This window comes from Cyanistes caeruleus, chromosome 1 (genome assembly GCF_971803275.1).
Source record: "Cyanistes caeruleus chromosome 1, bCyaCae1.hap1.1, whole genome shotgun sequence".
Lineage (NCBI taxonomy): Eukaryota > Metazoa > Chordata > Aves > Passeriformes > Paridae > Cyanistes > Cyanistes caeruleus.
In genome coordinates, this window is record NC_141701.1 from 12723416 (window position 1) to 12739303 (window position 15888).

A 15888-nucleotide genomic window follows, 5' to 3' on the forward strand; every position below is an offset into this window, starting at 1 on the left:
CTAACAAAATAAAACATCACTTCAGTCCCATCGGACACATCCAACATCAGCAGACACTTTATAACCACCTGAGTGCTGTCCCTGTATCTGCTCCTCCTGCTTGAGCCTTGGCATGAGAGAAACTGCGAAAGCAGCCACCAGCTTCTCGGCTGTGTTTGCAGCTGAGGAATACTCTGCAGGTCTCCAGAGCATAGTGCTGCTCTGCCTGTCACATATCATACCACTCCTGTACATATGGAAACTCAGAGTGATATACTGCCAGAGGAAGCAGCTCCAGCTCTACACTCAAAGCCCAGCATGAAGCAATTCCCCGTACACAAAACACTCCATGTGCAAATTTGACATGCAGCACCTTCACAGTAAAACTCACGCTGTGCAACCCCAAACATGGAGAAGACCCCATGCAGACACTGTTTACTATGGTGCAGATGCCTCTGCAGAACTGCATGGTGCTTTGTGTCCACAGCCACTGGCACCCCTGCCCCTCCCAGCCCTGACACAGCCCAGGCATGCTCCTGCACACTTGGTGAAGCACAGAGCATCTGGCTGACTTTCAAGGGTGCATTTAAGCTCCAGGTGCTTCCCTGGGAAATACAGCATATTTGCTGAGCTCTGTGAAATAGGGATGGGGCTGCCCACAGGCTTATGGCTCTGCCTCGGTCAGGATGACCCAGTGCTATTCCCCTTGAACCTAGGACCACCACCATTGTCACCACCATTCTTCAAAGCATTTGCCTGAGCCAACATTTCCTTTTCTGTTGCCTTCTGCCTTTTAATGATAAACAGAAGAACAGTGCCAAGGATGCCTGGTTTTCTGTATATTTGTGCTGATTGACCATTAAACTGGATCACACTGAATGTTCTCCATCATTTCCACATATGCCTTCAAAATTCCCCTTCTACTTCACCTCACATTTGTCTGTCCACAGATATTGGCTGTGATCTGTGACTTGCTCTGTCCCACCAGAGGTGGGATCCACAGCTAGAGACAAACAACTGTCCCAAAGCCCATCTTCCTGATCACCCGTTTTCAACTGTGCTGGCAGAAAATTAGTTAGCTAGGAAGCTTCTTCCCTTATACCAAATTTGTCTGAAACAGGCCAAAAGATGAGAGACAGGGATAGAATAGGCTCTGTAAGTCCAGCTGGTGCTGGAAACAGGGTGAAGGTGATCAAGTCATCTCACTCCTCCCTGTAGATCCCGTAACATTTGTGATACTGACTTAGATGAGGGAAGAGAGGTGCCAGGCAGTGTCCTGGGCCAGGGTAATGAAAATGGAGCCATGGCTCCTGGGATGCTCCTCTGAGTTCTGCTCTCCCTCCCAGGCCACAGCTGCACCTAGTGGTCTGCTCCTGTTTTAATGTATGATTTCATGCAAAATTCATGTGGCAACATCAGCAAAAGAAAGAAAATTTTAAGGACATGAAAGACAGATCAAGGCTTATTTATATTTCACTGAACTTCCTCCTGCCTCCACAGGAAGAAAAAGCTAGGAAGATAAAGGAAAGTGATGGAAGAGAAAGAGTAGAGAAGGAGAAACACTAGGTTACAGCTTTGAATGAATCAAAGGTTTTTTAAAAGTCAAACTAAATGTTTTGAATTCCCCAGTCTCTAGAAGCTCAGCAAGCTCTCTGCTGCACTGAGCTCCCAACTCTTCTCAGGACAGGAGGACTGGTCTCAAACAAGGATGCTCCGATACAGAGGAAGGGCCAAGGTCCCTTCAAAACATACCTAAGTGCGTGGAAAGATGAAAAATTGTCTGCTACAGTTTTTCTAGAAAATTGCACAGATTGTTGCCACAGAGTGGTTTTCTGCATGTCTAATTGGGGGGCTTTCTAACCCCCCAATTTGAGTAGCTTTTTTTTTCTGCCACGTGAGAATCACGATGCACCAAAGAAATCAAGCTCAAGTCAAATGCTTCTTTTTAGAGGTCAGTTAAAGTAATAAATGACTTTTAGTCTAAGATGTATAGTCTTGGGCACTCGTAACCAGCTACAGACTGTCCCTTTGATCCACACCCTAAACGATGGGGAGGAAAAGCTCAACACTTACCCGAGCAAGAAGGATTTATTGGGATCTCCATGCAGTAGCTCATCCAGGACCTCAGTAAGGATGTCGTTTGGGATAAAGCAATACAAAGTTCCAAAAGAGGATTGGACTCCCCCCCCAGACACATCCTTGGGAGGTGCATCATACACATTTGCAGGGACTGCCACAGCTCATCCCAGAACATTAGAGAAAGCATCAAGAGTATCTCATAGCTTTCAAACATGAGCCACTTGCCAGAAAACCAAAGCCCCAGCAGACAGCTTTAAATATGCAGCATTGCTCCTGTCAAAACTGGTAAATGATGCCACTTCAGCTCCTCCAATGCAATGGCTTAGCAATCCTGATGGGAACCTGAGCTGCACTTTGTCTCCTGAGCCCTGTCCACAGGACATGCATTCCAGGGGCAAAATCCACGTCTGATAGCCAGTGTGGGGCCACACCACAGTCACATCAACCTCTATCCTTACAGCTGGTCCTGTTATCCTTATATTTTGTTATGGGCAGGACCATGGACAAATAACCTCATTTTTTTTGGGCTGCTGCCACTGTGGAGTCCCCACAGTGCAAGGTCAGCAGCTGCCTTGTGAGCTCACTGTGTACTCACTGCACGTGGGGAGGGAGGACTGTCCTGATCCCTCCAGCTCACCTGCCACATCTTGAAAGGAAAAAAAAAAAAAAAATCTCATTTTTTGAATTTTCTTTTTAAATGAGCAAATACACAAAGCAGCAAAAGGTAACCAGGTGAAAAATAAAAGTGTTTGGCTCCAAGCAGAATCGTGTCATTGTGAATGAGGTTTAAACCAAACCACAGAGAACCTGTGTGCAGGAACAAAAACTTTCCATTTGCTTTGCTTCTGCAAAGCCATCCAAGACAGGAGCACATAAGTCAGAAGCGATGCCTTCTTTTAAACTTATCTCCCCAAAAGTGTGCCACAGCACTTATGATTGAGGCCCTAACCAGTCTTAATTTCTGAAATTCGTTTAAATAATGAAATAATCCAGCCATAGTCCTCGCATCTGACAAGAGAATGAAGTGGGATCTGTGCATGACTGAGGAAATGCCAGATTTCCTATCTGGTCACCTGGCCCCAGACTGGGGAAACTGCAGAGAGTCACACAGGAAAAATAAACTATGCTTTTAGGCCTGGCTGGCACTGGAAACTGCCTGCCTGTGGAGAAATGCCACCTTCCATCAGCATAAGGTAACTGTACAGCTCCAGCTATGGGACAATGAATACAAATCCAAAAGTTTTCTCTTGCTGAATACTGAAATCTTTTCACTTTCTCCCTTTTTTAACCTTGTGCACACAGCTAAATTTTTCACCCTACTTCCACCACAACAAAAGGCAAATATTTGGGTAGAAACTGAACTCCTTTTCTGCAATGCTGTTCCCACAGGCTCCTCCAAGGTGGTGGCAGAGCAGGAATTTTCCACCTGGACACAGCTCGGTTGTACAAAGCATCATTCAAAACCCCACAAGCTGTGGCTGGGGAAGTGGCAGGGCAAGAGGGAGACAGGGCAAGATGCTGCTAGTTTTCGCTGTCTAAAGACAACCAAATTTGAAGATACATCCAATTAAAAAGCATGGAAAACTTTAATTTTAGTAGAAAGGAAAAAGTGCATCAGAAATATCAATGCTTTGTGGCTGCATTTCACTTTCAGCCAAGGGCTGGAATAAAGTAAAGAGAGCCTGAAAGAGGTTGAACCTCCCAGGCAGTGCAAATGGATCTTTACTTTTCACAGATAAACCTTACTTTTTAAAAACAAACAAACAGAAAAACCCCAAACACGTGGGGGACACTTGTGTAACTTGCCAGTAAAATATTTTTTTTATTTTTTCATCTTGCTGCATTGTTTGCTCTGCCCTGTGCTGGCAGAGAGTTCCCAGCACCTGGCCTCATTTGAAAATGAACAGTGGAAAAACCACCAGCATGAGGATAACTGCAAATAAGCACACAAATATATAGCAGTGCTCATTTGCAAGGGCTGGCTGATGTTTGAAGAGGGTGGAAACATTTTATTGCTTTATTGCTTAGGAGCTCAGTCTCCACAAACAGCATCCTCTCTGCTACACAGGACAAGCAACAGCAAATTACACCCTTGTAATTCAATACCCACAGTCCTCTTGTCTGAACATGACATTTAACATCACAAAGGTAAAAACTCCTCCTTCCTTAGAGCTTTCCCAGGCCCCTTCCCCAGCTTGAGGACACAGCAGAAGTAACAGAGGAGGTATACAGCACAGAGCTCACTAGCAGCAAGGACTTGCTGGGCACAAATTGTCCAGTCCTGGGTTCTTCTGGAATATCACAGTAAGTGGATCTCAGCAGACCTCAACACAGCTGCCATGCTCTGACCTTGGACACCAGCCAGGCCCTGCTGATCACCACCCTGCAAACACTGCAGATTGCTTTTAAAGCAGAGACACCTGCACCACCCTTTTTCCTGAGCTGAAGAATATGCCAGCCTTTCCAAGACATGTGACCAACCACACTGTGATGGACCTCAGCGACTGCTCATTCCTGGATATCCTCAGCCATCTCCTCTCACAACCTTCCAAGCCTGTGGGTCCCTGACCTGCCCAGGATGCAAATGCTGTGTCCCTCTGAGCATCTTAACACTCAACTCCAACCTGTGTGGCAGCCCAGAAGTCTTGCTCAGGTTCAGGGTGGAGCAGAAATGAACTGATAGTACTTGACAGCATCATAATCCTCCCTTGACCACCTACTCTTTGTCCATGAAGGCTGCAGCAAGGCAAACACAAGCGGCACAGGGCAGAACTGCCATCCTGCTCCCCCATCAGAGATGCTGAACTCACATTCATTAAAGCTGTGGTAATGTTTTTCTCCTACAAATACAAGGATGAGAGGGGAGATACACGTTTCACGATGCAAAAGAAGGAACATGCCTAGGGTGATGTTCTTCCTTCCTTACAACTGTTTTCAGCATGCAGCTGCTACAGTAATATCAAAAAGCACATCAGCTAGCACAGCAAAAAACACGCTGTTGCTCTCCTCTGTGATAAAACACTTAAAAACATTGCTAAATTACATACAGAAGAATAAGCGGAAGCAAACCAGGGCAAATAATTCCTGCATGATAGATTGGGACTCTAACGATTTAAAAAAATAAACCACAAAAAACCACACAGAAAGAAAGGCAGGTTTTGTGAACTAGGGCAGAGCTTTTAAAAGTAGAATTTAAGTCAGACCAGCACAGAGCTCCAACACGTCTACAGTTTTTTTGTAAGCTGAATAAACCCCAATTTAAGGGGGGAGTATATGGTATATTGTTTTAGCAAAATTTTTGCAGACATGAAAAAATAAAATTGAAAGTTTGCATATGTTGGTGCAGACATTTCTAATTATAAAAAATTCCCACATAGATGTCTGTAACAGGATGCCATGACCATGAATATTTTTCTACAGGAAAGCAGTAATTAATAATTTTTATTTCTTTTAAGGATGAGAGACTCACACCTTTCAAAGGTGATCAGCAAACCAAATTGCCTCTGGGACTCCTGACTTCCCCAGTAACATGCCCTGTGAAACTGGATGTCAACACATGAATGGGGGCAGAAGCAAACCCAGTGCACACCTCTGCCCTGCACCCCCCTACAGCACAGTCACTGAGAGACTCTAAAAACACAAAGATAAAACAAGAATCAGAAGTTTTGGTGGGCTGAGGCTAGAATGAAAGGGTTTTTAAAAGGCACCAACAGGCTGTAGAAAATCCTGGCGAAGTGCATGATTAAATTAATCATATGAAAGCTACCTCTTAACATTAACAGCTCAGCTGTGATGTGACCACTGTGTAGAGGTAGAAGAACTTACTCTGAAAAACACAGGTAATTTTTGTGGAAAAAACCCCCTTTGTAGGTTTCACCAAAATAGGTTGTGTGGCAGCACCATGCAATAGGTTTACTTCAGAGTACACTGCTAACGGGCTGTTCTTTTAAACTAAAATGTTCTCATTCAAGCTGCTGCTAAGCCAAAGATGTAGAGAAAATGGTGGTATGAACACAAGAGGCCAACCCCTTCCCAGAAAAGGGGAAGATGAACATTGCATGCTGTGAATTTTCTGTTATAAGCACCAAACTGCAATCACTGGCTTGTACTTTTTTCCCTTCTTTTAAATGCAGGCTTGCAGGTCCAACTAGCTTTTTTGCTTTGTGAAAAAATCTACTAGTGATTAGAAACTGCACTTTACAAACTGGTTCATGCCCTGAGAAAATACTTGTATTGTAGCAACAGTCACTTATTCCACCTAAGACAGCGGCCTTAATCTCGGTGAAAGCAGGAGATGGTGCCTCTCCAGGAGGGCACACACTGGAGCAGGAGGGAGAGCACCCGAGTGCCAACATGGGGACAAAATCCAGATTTCCTTGCTTCCCAGCCACTGCTTTCTCCACCAGAAAAAGGGCTGGCAACCCACAGCTTGCACACGAAATGGGACATGTGGGTAACTGCGATTGCTGCAGCTCCCACTGGTTTGTGAAGTTGGTGCAGTCTGGGAAAAGCTTTTTTTTTGTGGTGTGTGCTTCTGCCAGAGGCACGTGCATCCATGTCCTGCTGAACATGTGACTTGCCTGGTGCCCTGATCTGGAGTCACAGATGCTCAGGGACACAAAAGGACCCCAAATCCCAGTGCCACCTGACTGTGCACTCCAAACCCAGAAGGTGATGGTGGATGCCCTGCTGAGGCCTTGCTCTCTCCTTTGGGAAGGCGAAATACAAACTGAGCTCTTCCAAGCAAGATGATGCACAAACAACCCATGCAAGGTACAGTCAGATCAGCAAATGTTCTGCACACCCACAGAGGGGCTGATCCTCTATCCAACACCCTCCACCGGCGGTTTCCAGGGGCAGCAAGCTCCAAAATAATAGTCATGTACCCTGTCAAAATAATCTCCTTTCATCAGTGGTGTATTTAGTGTTCACTCCCAGAGTGGGTACTTGCATGTTCAGAAGAAAGAAATAAAGACCAATGGACTTCCAATGAGAGAAATAGAAATGCTATAAAAACATTCATTCTAATAAGTTTAATTGCTTGTCTGGGCCACTCATGGAGTTCTCGTCATTGGACTAAATTAAAGTCACTGGATATAAATAATTTTTCATATTGAGTTTTCATCCAGCATCATGTGGTAGGCAGACAAGAGACTCAGAGACACAAAGTCAAAATTATCTGTAGACACTACCTTCAGCTTAGTGGGTTACACCCTGGATGTATCTGTCTTTTATTTTATGCAGAAATGAATAGTTTATCCTGTTAGAATGTTCAGCTTAACTTCTTTTCAGATACACTTTAAAGAGCAGTATTTTTTCTAGTAAAGGGTGGGTATGTTAAAAGTAAGTATTCTTTACTTTAAAATAGTTTTTAGTAGTAATTTCTTATTTGTTTAGATCAAATATCTTAACAGCAACAACTGGTCCACTTTCTCCTTTGTGTCATCTGTCATTCCATAACACTGCCACCTAGACAAGGACCAGCTGTACACATTTCCAATGTATTATATATTATCATCTATTTTTTCTCTTCAGATTTATTGTTACTATAGAGACACTGTAAGTTAAATTCTTCCAAAGCAGAAAGAACACGATCTGAGACAGAATCAAGACATTTGAGTTTTTCACTTTGCTTACAAAACTTAAGCAACAGTGCAGAAGTTTTCCTGCTTTACTATTACTTGTATTAATAGTAGTAGTACTACTACACTACTTGTCTCCCTTCTCAAATCAAATTCTTCTGCTCTGGAAACCACAGCACCCTGCCTTTAAAAGTTTAGTGTTAACTTTTTCCAAATACAATTATCAAGGCACTCCAACACTTTTTCAGGTGAATTGCAAAGGAGAAAACATAATAAAAATCACATGCACATTCTAGGTGTCCCTTGTACAAGGCTGCAAGGTAGAAATGAGCTCCAAATTTCTCAAAAAAACCCCAAAAAACCTAAGAGCTTTCACTTCTCAAGAAATAGCCCCTAGTGCCCCACGCCTTGGCTCTGACATGTACATGGCACACACCACAGCAGGAAAAGGGAAAAAGTGCCCACAGGACCTGATGGAGGGGAAGGACAGAAGGCTAAGGCCACAAGACTGTTTTGGTGACCACTTCTAAGAAGTGTTTCGATTTGAGTGTAACAGGAAACAGAAGAAACTTCTGTCACCAGCATGTCATGTCTGAACGACACAAGCAGTACACATACCTCTGGGAGGTTTGGGTCAACCCTATTTGTCCAATATGGGAAGCAGCCTTTCCATCAGCCTCATTCACCCCAACTGCAGTGCTGAAAGAGTCCAGGGAACTCCCAGTAGAGAGGAAGGAGCTCAGTAATTACCAGAAAACATTAGTAACCTGTGTGTCTATAGCTGCATAGCTCCCCTTTTGACTCATTCACGATGTGTTAGAAAAACGCAGATGGTTTGTGATTTGTACAGCTGATGAATCACTGTACCTCTTTCCTCCCTCCCCAACGGCTTCTCTGTGTATCTTCACGTTCCCCAATGAGATGCACAGATTGGAGGATAACATGCTACAAGCAGAGCAGCATAATGTCTCCTCCCACAGGATGGTTTTACCTGTGGCCCACAAGCACTGCTGTTCTCTCCTGTCCCCATTTCCCTGTCCACTCGCCAACACATTGAACTCAGCAGCTATCTCTTCAAGTTGTTTTGACTGACACTGCTTACACAGCCTGAACCTCTGTACTACTGAGAAAAGCTTCAGTACACAGTGATTTTGCCTTATAAAACACCAAGTCTGGCTTATAAACTGTAACAACCAAAAATACTCATTTCCTGAAAGGAAGCTCTTGAGCTACAGTACCAGATGCTATTCAAAGAAGAAACCCAAAGCTGGGTTTGGGGTACAAAGATGTCTTGAAGCCCAGCACACTGAATATTTGCACAGCAATGGAAACATTTCCACCTCAACACTTCCACAAGCAGGAATTTAAACACACCTCTTTCAAAACAAGACCACTCCTGGAAACTGCCACACAACTTTTCACAGGACCTGAACACCCAGTGACCTCCAAACTCAGCCAGGGGATACCAAACAAATCTGATGGCCAAGGCACTTCAGGGCAGCTCTAATTTTAAGCACAAAAAGAGTCAGCTGTTGGCCTAACTTACAGAGTTCAGTGACCTGCTCTATCAGGAAACTCCTGTGATACAGATGAACCCCAACATTTCTAGGAAAAGACATTTCCTTTCTTGAACCTGACTTGATTTTTTCATGACTGATCTTCTAGCCAAGACAGAGACAAAAAGCAGCACGTGGGAAAGTTGGCTGTTGCTGGTTAAGAGGAGTGAGATGCTAAGGAGAATTGCATCAGTCTGATCTCCTGGGCTTCCTGGTGATGAGCAGATTTGGTTCAACTGAGGAGCACTGCAAATATCATGCTGTAAATAATTTTCACTCACTCTCATCCTGTCGCATTTTACATTACCTTTTGTTGTGCTCTACTTGCTTAAAGGAAAGGCTGTTTTAAAAGTGGTCTTGTATCAGGCTGTGAAAAACAAGTTCCACATTTAGAGGCTTTCCTTCCCTACAAGCAGTGAGGTGACCTCCACCCACCACATAAAACAAGTATCTTTTCTAGGTCCCTTCCTCTCATGCAGGAGTCTGCCTTGGATAGTTAATGACCCATGGTGATCAGAGGATCCCACTGGTCCAGAATGTGGAGGCTTTACAGCTGTTGAGATACCTATGCTCACAGCAGACTTGTGAGTTAAGGCACCGCTGTTATTCCCATTGCTCAAATGGGCAATTAAGGCATGAAGAAGGCAAGGCAGGGGCTTTGCTAAATGGCCAAGTCAGTCAATTTACAGCTTGCTGCCACTGAAACTGGGTATCAGAGTGCAAAAATCATGCCTTACCCAAGGTCTTCAGCAGGGCTGGAAACTGCATCGAGGTTTTTGGCTACTGCTCCAATCTCCAGTAAATTCAGGTTATCCTCCCAGCTCACAAGTGGAAAATATTTAACAGCACCTGGGAAAACGGCTGGTACTCTTAGGTTAGGTTCCAGCAAAAAAGCACAGAAGTCACAAAACCACCACAACTTTCACCAGGAGGTTCATGGGAGGAAGCAGAAGTCTAAAGATAAAAGGTCTGAACTCCTCTGCCTCATTTCAGAAATCACTCATTGGGGCAGCTGCACCTATACAAGAGAGAAGCTTCTCTACTGACGTTGCTAAACCTCCTCCTGTCCTTACACAAAATAAAAGTTGCCTTCCTCTACAGCTGCTGCAAAGCCTATCATTAGCAAACCACATCAATTCCTCCTGGTCTTGCTTTGCTTGAATCCTGCAATTCAAGAACTCTTCCCCTTTCCACTTTTCGCCAAAATTCTGTGGAAATAAAAGTATTTTAGGGACGGTTTCCCTGTGATGGAGATCATCTTGTGGCAATCCCATCTCACACAAAGTCTGTGGGCACCATCAATACACTTGTTCCCTTCTCTCTCCAGAGGCCCTGGATGAGTTGACCCACACCATTTTCAGTCAAAAGCATACATTTTGTTCTGCTTGTTGGTGATGCAAGCTAAGCATTCATCGCATTATCTCCTGGTCAGTTCCTCAGTCAGCTCCAAGCACAAATCCTGAAAAAGCAACCATCTAAAAGATACTTAGTTACACCACTGCTATGCCTATGATTGCTGAAGTTGCTTTATTACATCTGCTGTACTTCATCTCTTGCAATCCCCACTCAGATCACCCCTACACATAAATTCCTCTTTATTACCTTCAAGTTTTATCTCAGCACTTTGATTTCCAAGTGTATTTAATTATTTCTCCTTCTCTCAGTAAGCACCCAGTTCTCATACACATGCAAACCACTTTGTTTTAGCATACCCCTATAAACTGTGAGACAGAGAACCTACCACACGTTCCACAGAAGAGTCTGAGAGACAAACAGCAAGTCCAGCAAGATCCTTTTGAAACATTTACATGCTTTCCCTTCACGGCAGATTACATAACACTTCCTTTAGCTTACTGGGCATCTAAGGCATCTAATACAAGACCAAGACACCAGCTCCTGTCTGCCATCAGAAACCAGCTGAAGCATCACTGATGTTCCAGATGTCTACACCCTATGAAGTGTGAAAACAAAAGCTGTTTGAGGTTATTCACCAAGTAACACTATTCTAATCTCTTCAGTCGTCCAACAAATACACTCCTAATCAAATATTTATTTTCCTTAGGAAAATCATTGATTATAAATATAATTTTTAATTAAACCCCCCAAAAGTCAAACGAGACCCCCAGAGTCAGAAAGCCTTTCAAAACTGTGCTTACATATGGGGAAAAGGCCTGTCTTGTCACACAGGATGCTGAGGTTTCAGGTGGGGTATAAGAGTTTAAGTGTCCCTACAGGCACCTGTCAGGCAGGCACACAAACGCCATTTTCCCCCTGAAGATCACGGGATCAAACGAGCTTCCTCTTCCTCCCTGCAGCACCCGTGGCTGCTGCAGTTTGTCACAGGACAGAGCCACTGCCCTCTGTGCACTGTAACAGTTTTGCTGCCGGGAGAATTTGGCACGGCCACAAAGGACCTTTGTCCGTGCCAGAAGTTGAGCACACAATGCAATCCTTCCCCCTTGTCACAGAGTCGGGTTTCCGTAGCTGGGTTAGAATCGCTCTCCCAGTGACTGCAACCCACAAACCCAAACACTTTCCCCCTCCCCAACATGAGATCTCCTTCCCGTTCCAAGCGCTGCAGGCCAGCAGAGTCGCTGCTTTTGGGAGCCTTCAGTTCTGGTGACCCCTACCCAGACGTGCTGCAAGGATGAGTCTGAGTGAGTGCCAGAGCTCTGCCCTCAGCCTCTGCACAGCTTCTTCCACCTAGATATTACAAGACCACCTGAACATAAGGGTCTCCAATTTCCAGGTATACTCTTGTCTTCAAGAGTCCAGAAACTGGGCAGACTGATCTGATCTCATCTAACAACATGTGACTCCTTTTTTGCAACATTTCCCAGTTTGTGCTTGATCTGCCAGCCTGTGTATATATGCCTGCATGTATATATAACTTTTTTTTCCATGCAGCACCTCTGAATCCAGCCTGTCCCACGCTTCCCTCAACTGATCCTTGAAATGAGGGTCCCTAGGCCAGGACAAGAGATGCCAGCACCTTGGAGCTCTGGGAAAGGATGCCAATGTGGGATGTAGGGGACAGAGGATGAGCACGCCCCAACACTACACTGCTGGAAAAAAGTGGGATTTAGCAGGATACAAATGTTTCTGTGTTTTCATTTCACTCCAGAAATACAAAGAGGAAATGATTACTAAATAATTCACAAACTATTTAATACCCCAGTTCAAAAGAACCAGGGATTCTTCTGGAAATACACAGTGAAAGAGTGTGAAAAGGATATTTGGAAGTACAACTTGATATGTATTAAAAAATAGCAGGAATTGGCACAGTTGTAAATACAGGATTAGCACAATCCATGCCTTTGGAGACTTTTTCCAGCACATGATACAAAGAAGGACATGTTTTGTTTCTTCTCATTTTAAGCATCAAGGGATATTGATGAAACCAGTTCCTACTTTCATACTGAGTGTGATCTGGACCATCCATAGCCTGGATGCTTTGGCACAAAACACCCCTGGAACACCCCTTACAATCCCAAGCCACAAAAGGAACCATGTTTCACATGGAGAAATCATTACCATATTGAGGAATAAAATGCCAAGGAAAACAACAACAAGAGAACTGGCTAAACCTGCCATTCATTTATTTCTAACCAGTGGAAGAGTTTGCCATCAGAACACCTAAGCGTGACAAAGTACTTGGCAGTTGCCTCCTCCCATCTCCTCCCACACATTTTAATCCCAGCACACTCAGTATTCCCAGCTCTGGCTCAGAGAGTCAGCGCAGGCATCAGCCTCTCTGTCTCCCTGGTGCTTGCATTTCCCCTAGGGCTACTTCACAGCTCCTCCAGATGAAGAAACTGTAACAATGATGCTTGAGCAATACTTGAGAAATGCAGAAGAGGAGGAGAAGTGCTCCATAAACCAGTTTCTCACTGAAGGGTATTTGCTAAAATATTTCTTTTAGGAATTTTTTAAAACTTGGTTTCTCCTCCTGCTTCTGGGATGTCAGGACCAGGCCTGCAGCAGCATGCCCAGGGCTTATGCTCACCCCAACCATCTCTAGCAAATCCTCCTCTTTCCTGCTCTCCCCTCAGAGCTGCAAAACAGGCTCCAACCACCCAGTCATCAAAATCCAGTGTGACACTAACATTCAGTATTTGTTTGCCAAAAGACATGTGGCTCTCTTTCCAAGGGAAGGAACAAAAAACCAACCAAACAAAAAATCCTTAATGTCATAATTTCAGGACACACTGATTCTGTGACCAGCTTGCGTTAATTTAGATGGTCACCTGGTTTTATAACGTGTGTGGAAATTCTTCTCTCAAAAAGGACCAGTCACCAAACACTCCACTCTGAACTCTGTGCGACGTGGCAGCTCTTTCCATGGCAACCCACCAGCACCAGCGTGCTTTCTCCACAGCCTGTGCTGCACAGAGGAGGAGGGCAGGGAAAGAGCCTGCTGCAAAGCTCCGGCTGTCGCTGCCATCCTGGCAATCCTGTCACCCCGGGAACCACACACACCGGGGACAGGCAGCACTCCCGCAGCCTCACTGCTCAAACGAGCCTTAGCTCCGACTGCTAGCCAGCTGCGAGGCCATTCGCACGTTGGTTGGTTTGCTTGCTTTGTAAATCCCAGTCAATGTGTTTTGTTTCCTAAACAACATGAAATACCACCTCTGTAGTCCCCAAATCATTCTCCACACCAGAAGGGAGTGGAATTCAGGCAACTGGACCGTGCTCTCAGACAGTCTCCACATGCAACAGCAGGATGCTCACTGGGGGCATCTTCTGGAGGACAGACAGAGCTGCCAGTGCTGTGGGCAGCCTGGCCGGTGTGGAGCGCAGGCAGGGCACCCACGAGCTCCCTGATGTTCTGCTAGGACCAACCACACACCAGTGAGGCTCTCAAGCTTGTCTCTGCAACTACACATTCTCCTTCTAAACACGCCCCTTGCCCGTGCCCTTTGATGAATACTTTGGCAGTTCAGCTCCCCACGCACGTGGGAGCTAAGATCTTGCCTTTGGCTAGTCCTCAAGCTAGCCATGTAGCCAAACCTCTTGTGTAACTACAGGCAATCCAAAACTGACCCCAAGCCAGCTCCTCAGGACTTCCTTCCCTCCACCTCATCTCAGGCACTCCCTCCCTGTCTTGTCACCTGCAAGGATGCCTTAAACACTGTGACAACCCACACTGGAGTCGTCCTGGGTTATTTCTCCTGAAGCTTTATGTGAAAATTTAACTACACAGCAGTTTCTGAAGTTTAGGAAAAACTATATTCCACAGCAAGAGCTGATGCTGTTATTTGAAGTCACCTGATCCTAAAATCCAAATAAGAAGCAGGAGAGGGGACAAACAATAGTGCCATCAGTAAAGCTGGAGATGGCAGAGACTTGAAACTAGATCTCAGAGGAGTATTCATCAGCCATGACCTCTCCTATCATCTGGGTTTCAGACCTCTTTCCCAACAAAAGCATTGACAAAACAGACGCTTATGTGGAGAGCTTCATTTCCAGCGTATCAGCTGCCTTCTGGCAGGGAAATACTCATTCATGAACATTTCCTGAAGCAATTCCTACCTCAAAAGACTTTTGTGACATTCAGGGAACTAGGTCAAGACTTATTTCATGCTTCTCATCTGAAAGAGGAGCCCAAGAAAAAAAAACTTAATTACTGAATTACTTTTGTCTTTTCTCCCCAAAATTCCTCTTCTTGTCATGATTTCTTCGCCTTGTGGAAGTGATCTGCATCTTCTCCAGCACCTTTTGTCTTCTCTACCCTCACCAAAACGTTCACAGAGTGAAGAAAGCTTAGGCAGAAGAAACCAGACAAAATATTTACAGAGTTCCTGGCTTGTGTGGTCTCTAGAAATGCTCCAGAGAAGCAGTCCCTGCAGAGAAGGCCTGCTTTGGGCTTGGAGGAGAATTGGGCCATAAATGACCCAATTCATTCTGTTTCCCTGGTATGTCCTTTGGACTCACAACAGTAAATTAAAAGGTAAAAATCAGAGGGGAGAGAAAGGGAACAAACAAGGAATCCTTAAAATCCCATCTTGCTCATGCAGGTGTTGGGCTTCTGCTGCCTTTTTGAAAAAAAGATAATTTCTAAAGCAAAGTTACCCCATGTGCAATACTGCAAGAGGAGGAAAGAGAGCCAGGAAGTAGGAAAAGACTTCAGAGCCTGCGATGGAAAATCCTCACTTGGTCACTGAGCAGTCCTCTTGTAACACTTATTTTAATAAAGTGAATATGATGAAACACAGCCCAGTTGTACACAACGCTGCTGAGAAATTGGATCCGGCTGCTGAAACTGGCTCTCAAACCCCTCCTCTCCAAATACTGGCAGTTCACATCAGTTAATTGCATCCAAACCACCCCCAGACAAGAAGGGGCAGGAGAAACGAGACAGGATGGGTTGCCCCACATTTGATTCATCTTCAGAGCAGGGCCACTGTGTAAATCTTTACTGGTCTCTTTTGTCACTTGTCAAGGTTCAAACGTGGCATCTCTGGCTATTCCCTAATGATGAAAGGTGACACTAACTAAAAGACTTCAAGGACAATGTCTGTGGAACTTGGCCTTAGCTAATGCATGAGCAAATGAGAAAACAGCCTTAATATTAGGTATAAAGAAGCAAATTAAGAAAGGGCCTGATTTTTCTCATCATTTGCTTTTAATTCTATATCTTATTCTTTTGAAACTGAATTCAAACAAGAACAGACATATTTTCTTCCTTT

The 15888-nt window shown here is 44.6% G+C and overlaps 1 protein-coding gene and 1 long non-coding RNA gene across 31 annotated transcripts in view; one reads left to right on the forward strand and one right to left on the reverse strand.

Annotated features, from left to right (window-relative positions):
* The window catches only part of ZHX2 (zinc fingers and homeoboxes 2), a 74935-nt gene that overhangs the window by 10533 nt on the left and 48514 nt on the right, over window positions 1-15888 (reverse strand). Inside the window, exons 1-3 of one of the 30 annotated variants that reach the window (XM_086883507.1) lie at window positions 11353-11595; window positions 10938-11147; window positions 9934-10045 (exon numbers count right to left, since the gene is read on the reverse strand). The exons of 27 other annotated variants lie outside the window; for them this stretch is intronic. The gene's annotated coding sequence lies outside the window, so the exon portion shown is untranslated. Of the gene's footprint in view, window positions 1-9933; window positions 10046-10937; window positions 11148-11352; window positions 11602-15888 lie in introns of those variants that run through there. 2 more of the 30 variants (XM_086883638.1, XM_086883574.1) reach the window with 2 other exon arrangements.
* LOC111925101 (uncharacterized) lies at window positions 11705-12293 on the forward strand. The gene is made up of 2 exons (XR_002862049.2): window positions 11705-11945; window positions 12104-12293. It is a non-coding gene; the product is annotated as an uncharacterized LOC111925101 (long non-coding RNA).